At 32.1% G+C, this 6,782-nt stretch overlaps 1 long non-coding RNA gene across 1 annotated transcript; it reads right to left on the reverse strand.

The window, feature by feature from the left end:
* Positions 1–1,124: 1,124 nt before the first annotated feature.
* LOC149478678 (uncharacterized) lies at positions 1,125–2,256 on the reverse strand. Its single transcript, XR_016317338.1, has 2 exons — positions 1,633–2,256; positions 1,125–1,278 (listed from the first exon to the last, which is right to left on the reverse strand). It is a non-coding gene; the product is annotated as an uncharacterized LOC149478678 (long non-coding RNA).
* Positions 2,257–6,782: the final 4,526 nt, after the last annotated feature.

Genomic DNA, 6,782 nt, shown 5'->3' on the forward strand with positions numbered 1-6,782 from the left:
TTGTAAATCGTGTAACAATAATGTCGGAAGAGCCAAGAAGTTCTACCGACTACCACAATGCTTAAAAGGATGTCTCAATGACTGAAAAAAAATGTAGGTAAGCATATTTGTTACTGAATAAATATTTTAGATTTTATGTTAGTATCTATAAAAAGAGCATAATGATTAAAAAATAGCTTTAAATAAAAGTATGTCGCATACGTGTATTTTTCAAATTACAGTCATTAAAGTGAAAGAATCGATTTTCGTAAAAATGTGTCTTGTTTTTAATATCACATGCTCATCCTATTTCCAACGCGAGATTCTGAATGTTCCATGTTTCGAGTTTTACAAGCTTTTTTGTTATTCATTAGCATTGAAAATGTTACAAAATTTCTCTCTATCTCCAGTTCCAATATTAATTATTTAATTAACCGCCTTGCCCAGCAAATATTCTTTAACACTTCTTTGTTATAAGTCCGGCCTCCGGGGTTCAAAAATAAATTGGTTTTTCAATATATCTGCGCATGTTGATAACATCACCACTGCTCGAACGGTGAAGTAAAACATCGTGAGGAAAGCAACATGTCTTAGAATCAAAAGTTCGACGACATGTGACATCCGCCAACCCGCACTTGGCCAGCGTGGTGGATTATGGTCTGTACCTACCCTCATAGGAGGCCCGTGTCCCAGCAGTGGGAACGTATATGGGCTAATGATGATGATGATGGGTAGGTAAACCTATATCCCAAAAATACTTACTTCGATTTTAATCGATACTAATATTATAAAGCTGAAGAGTTTGTTTGTTTGAACGCGCTAATCTCAGCAACTGCTGGTCCGATTTAAAAAAAATCTTTCGGTGTTAGATAGCCCATTCATCGAGGAAGGCTATAGGCTATATGGGTATAACCGCGAAAAATTGTACCGTTACATTCATGACATCATAACAAACGTTACATACATGACTGAATGTTACTTACATGACCATTATAAAGCTTAGTACATATATCAGTTATCTTTTCTTCCTAGCATTAAAAAGTTAACGTCGACACGGTGTCTTACACTCACACGACAGGAAAAAATGGAGATATAGGTAGGTAAAACCAATTCATATCATAAAATAATGAATTAAAACAAAAAGATGCATAAATCAAAATTGTATTGAAAAAAATTGATATTTTTTCCGCTTTTTATTCCTTTCTGCATTTTTCGTTTGTAGTTCTTTATATTTCTCGGGATTTTGAACTTGTAACTTCTCTCGATATTTTTTTGCCTTTCGGCATTCGTCAACGCCATCTGTAATTTGATTTTCTCATTTGAAAAAATAATTAATAATATATATATAATCCAATGATATCTTGCACATCAAAATCCGTTCAGCCATTTAGATTTGAAAATATTATCGTCCTTTTTTCGCGCAATTTTTTAATAGACCTATGTGTTCTAAGCCTAACAATATGTCATGACTGTAACGTAACACATTTCGTTACACATCGTTACAATCATGACAAAAAATGCGGGCGACATAACCTTAAATTAAAATTACTACTCGATTGTGAATGCTAAGAACCACGAAGTAGTCTGATTCTTTAGTTTTATAGTAAACCTACGTAAAGATTTATAATAATAAGACAGAATTTATATACTTACCTCGCAATCGAACACTTTAAATACCCTTTTTTCGAGCGACAAATCTCACATCAATACAAAACACCATTTCTCTCAAAGAAAAAATGGCTGCTTTTGTTTTTTAAATTTTGCCAGCATGCCAAATAGTGTTGCCACTCAATAAAATAAGAGAAGGATTCTGATAATTCTTATAGTATGGCAGTTAGAGACGTTACATACGTGACGTTACACACGTATAAAAAAAGTGGACAGTTTTTTAAATAATAATAAAAAAAAGATTAAGGCCTTGTGCATTAAAAGATTTTTATGTACATGTTGAATAAGAACCGAATAACTTAAATTTTTCATAAAAATGCGAGTCAGTCATACCATTTCGTAGGGGTTATCAGTTTTTGTCACAAGGGTGTTAGGTGGACAAATATTTTTTATATGGACAGAAAAGTGGAGCCAGTAAAAAAAATATAAAATAAAATATTTCTGCAAGAGATAGATTGAGTTTTATGAAATAATCTAAAAGAACACAAGCATACCTTTTATTACATATCTAACAAAACACTTGTTGTCAAAAAACGTTGATGCCATATGAGAAATAAAATGGGAACATTGAAAAAATAATTCATGTACAATTTTTCGCGGTTTTACCCATATATCATCACGCTAAGACCAACAGGAGTGGAGCAATGCAGGTGAAACAGCTAGTACTAAATAATTTGTAAAAAATACGATTTAACTGTATCAAAACTGCTTTAAACATACGAAAACACCCGTAGGCGGTATCGCCTACTGTGTTTTGATAAAACTTCAATGTCACGACCACATTCACAATCAGTAAATACCATGTATTTATTCGCTACAAGGCTTTTGCGTCGATTTAATTTTTGTATGCTGATCAAATAGTAGTGAGTAGAAATTTATTGATATGCTAATAAGTAGGTTTAGTACATACTATATAAGTGATACTTATATTTTCTTGTATTAGGACTGAACATAATATAATATAGAATATTAATTTCTGGTATTGTGAGCTATAAATTTAAGACTATTATAGTCTGTTTTCTGTTTATTTTGTAACTAGCTGTGCGGTTTTACCCGCATTGCTCCGCTCCTAGTGGTCCAGCGTGATTATAATTATAGTATAGCCTGTAACCTTCATGCAAACAAACAAACAAATTATTCAGCTTTATAATATCTATTAGTATAGACTATAGACAGCTTCAGTTCTCAGATAAAAAAGAAGCTAAATCTAAATCCAGTCAGCCATTTTTAACAAACATTCTATTCGTCGCTATAAAACTTTGCAACAATTGTTTTTCTGCTGGTGTTTTTTTTTTTTAAAAGGCATCAGAAGAACAAAAAGTAAAAACATGATTAAAATCTGTTAGCTGTTGTGATAGATTTTGGACATTCATTGAATTCATTTTTCCTACTTTTAACTCAAAGGAAAGTACGCAAACAATAGAGGAAAATATTCTAAAACATCTGACATTCACCCATTTGTCATTGTGTTGCCATACCAAAATAAACAGAATCGATAAACAGGTTTAAATGAGAGCTCATTAATACGGCATTATATATTCCGGTCTGGCAACATTCAGCTAGGTCAAGTTCTTTCCAACTGTCGTATATAAATAGAAACTTTGAATATTGTTGCACATCGAGTTTAATTATTTATATTGTGTTTTATAAAAACAGTCTAATTATTCATATTTTTGTCCTCGTAGCTTTTAATGTGGAATTCCTTTAAAGTTTTGTAATCTACACAAAAAAATGCATCGTGATTCAAGTAACACAGCAGGAAATTCAGGCCTTAGAAAGAAGAAGCGATAGTGGTATCACTGGTATCCTTAGTGTTATGTTATTAACTTCTAAAAGGAGCAGCGCAGCAAAAAAATTAGATCAACCTGATGCGGAATTGCTATAAACATGTTGCTGGCAGTACTGCGTATTATATATGGTATTACTGAGAGAGGAGCAACAACTTTCAGCAACATAGGTAGTTCACCAACGACAGATATTAAGTGAGACTCCGTGATATTGGCATTGCTCGTAAGAACATCTATACAGGGTGTCCCACTATTGGTATACTAAGCGCGAAGGGACTTGTAGTTTTGCATACACTGATCACGTAAAAAATACTTAAACAACAAAATTACGCCAAAAAAATTTTGCTAAATTTTTCCTGAAAATTCATATTTTCTTTTTTAGCTTAGCACAGCCGGCATATACCGTTTCTCTAATGTAATTATTATGTCTATGAAAACATAATCTTAAACGATAGCTCACGTGCGGGTGGCAAAGTTGGGCGGGTTGCTTGTTATGGGTGTACAATATAGAGTTTTAAAAATTCATCTATTTGAAAAAAAAATGCGTTTGGAATTTTATAAGTATTTTTTACGTACTCAGCGTATGCAAAACTATAACCTCCTTTGAGCTTAGTATACCAACAGTGGGACACCCTGTATATATATTAATATGATACTATATTTTACGAATACGAGTATCTATTTATAAATTCTAGCTGCGACTACTTCCGACTACATTTAGTTAAATACCACTTGAAGTACATTGGTAAAAAACTACATAATTGCATACAAAAATCAGTAAGTATAATAGTTTTTATAAATTCACGAGTCTGTTTATCTAATAAACATCTTTAGGTACCTACACAGATGTCTGTTACAGTTTCATGCTCGATAGATTTCATATTATGTAGTCAGTCACCTACAGATGATATACAACTACTATAGTAGTCGTCACATACGCATACAGACTGCAGTGTTAACCTATTCCACATCTCAGTACATATTTCCGTAACACGTTTGCGACACAATAATCTTGCATTATGAAACAAGAAATAGTAAAATAATGAAATAGCGCGTTATGAAACTCCAAACGTGTGTCTTGTAAGAGTTTACGTGGTTTAACGAATTATTGTAACAAGGGTAAGGGTATTATTACGCTGGTGTAAAATATTAGTATAGAATTTAACATTTATCTGTTGTTTGCAGCTTCGCCCGCGTGGTTCTAATAAATGTTCACGGTACAAATCATGCCCTTAGTGTAAAATTTATCAGCTTTCTTAGTGGATGCCTACATCATCACAGTGGCTATTTGCATGCCAAATTTCAGCCAGATCGGTAGTATGGTTTGGGCTGTATGTGCGTTGATAGATCAGTCAGTCAGTCAGTCAAACATCTTTGCGTTTTGTATATTAAGATTTCCTATGCGGATACCAAACAACCAAATGCGTCCAGTAGTTTTTGCCTACAAGAGGAACAACTTTTTTACACGTAGCCTTATCATAATATAAGCATTATTCAATAAAAAATCCCGTCTGGTTTTACCACAAAGCCTTTTTAAATACATATTTAAAAAGGCTACAGTGATCAAACAAATAACCTTTATGATTTTATAATGTTCACTTTTGTAAATTTTTTGTGTAAGTAATTACTAGATGTGCGTGGGCGGTTTCACCCGCATTGCTTCGCTCCTATTGGTCTTAGGGTGATGATATAATATAGGCTATAACCTTCCTCGATAAATGGGCTATCTAACACCGAAATTTTTCAAATCGGTCAAGCAGTTCCTGAGATAAGCGCGTTCAAATAAACCAACAAACTCGTCAGCTTTATAATATTAGTATAAATAATGTAGATATATAAAGTAGAACTGTATCGTTAGGAATTCATGAAAAAATTTAAAAGAGTCATTTAATCGTTTCTTTATAATAATTTATTATGACGATGATAATGCATAATTTCGTATTTTCCTCCATCCATAGCATTAAGATTGCTGCTCATCCACATTTATGTATAAGTTTTCTGTTTTACAGCATTTTTATTAACCTCATTCAACGCAGTGAGACGGCTTTTTTATAACCTTCATCTTGCCACATATAAAGATACAATTTCTTTCATGTAAATGCACATTTCGGGCCATATAAAATATTATCCTTCAGTTTTACTTTAGACGATTATAATATTAAAATGTGTAATAAAAACACAAGTTTTATTACGTCGAGGTCGTTCCTCTCACTTGGGCGGCTTAAATTGAAATAATATAGTTTACATGCTTTTATTAAAAAACCAGTCAAGTGCGAACCGCACACGAAGGCACCTTCACCGTGAAGGGAATTGTTTCATAATAAATAATAATGAATGTGAAGAGGGTCTTTTTACATGTATAGGTACCTACGTACCCAAATTTTTGAAATTGAATGCTAGATTGCAAAAATGCAATTAATTATAATTAATGCAAACTATTCATGCAAAAACATATTAATATTTATTTTTGTAGTGTTTTCCTGAGGTAAATTTTTGGATTCTGATTATTTATTTTTTTAATATCTTTGGCATGGAATCCCCAGAATTACCAATACCTATGAAAATTTCTCTAGGTAAGTAATAGACATTTAAAGAAAAAAATCCTCGGGAAAACCACGTTGGAACCTAATTTAATTATGCCTTCGTTACTAATCTTTATTTCTTATCCAATTACTAGCAATTAAACAGTTTCTATGTGTTACGAAATCTATGTCAAATGACTTATGTCACTATGGGCTAATTACTGTAAAATCTCTTAGTAGTGATGATGATGATGATGATGTTGGTGATGAACAAATTTAGCTATTTATTTAGTACAATTATTTATGAACAAAAAATTTCGGGCTAATGTTAAAATTCGAAAAAGTAAATTTTTATTTTATTCAAATTGGTACTAATAAATTAATAATAATAAATTATAAACTCTCGATCTGTAGTAGGCATATAAATCTAAATAACAATGGTAGTAGTGGTAGTAGTACAACAATGGTAAGTACCTATAATATAAAAAAATGAATCGCAAAATGTGTTGGTAAGAGAAAGGTAACTCGAGAACGGCTGAACCGATTTCGTTTATTCTTTTTTTTATAATATTCCTTGAAGTACGAGGATGGTTCTTATGGAGAGAAAACGTAAACATGTACCACGGGCGAAGCCGGTTCGGACCGCTAGTTAAAAATTCTTAGTTAGCTACAACTTAGTAATAATTCTAAAAATATCAAGTGTGTTTATAAGTTGTCTAGTTCCCATAACACCTAAATAACTGATGACTGAAATATCTTGAATTAAAATACACACATCTGTTAATAAATCTTAACTAATGTTTATTTATAAAATCATAGTCAGTCT

Source organism: Colias philodice, chromosome 21 (assembly GCF_061535455.1).
Source record: "Colias philodice isolate Cphi_HAF_F1 chromosome 21, ilColPhil1 Martin Lab GWU primary, whole genome shotgun sequence".
NCBI lineage: Eukaryota > Metazoa > Arthropoda > Insecta > Lepidoptera > Pieridae > Colias > Colias philodice.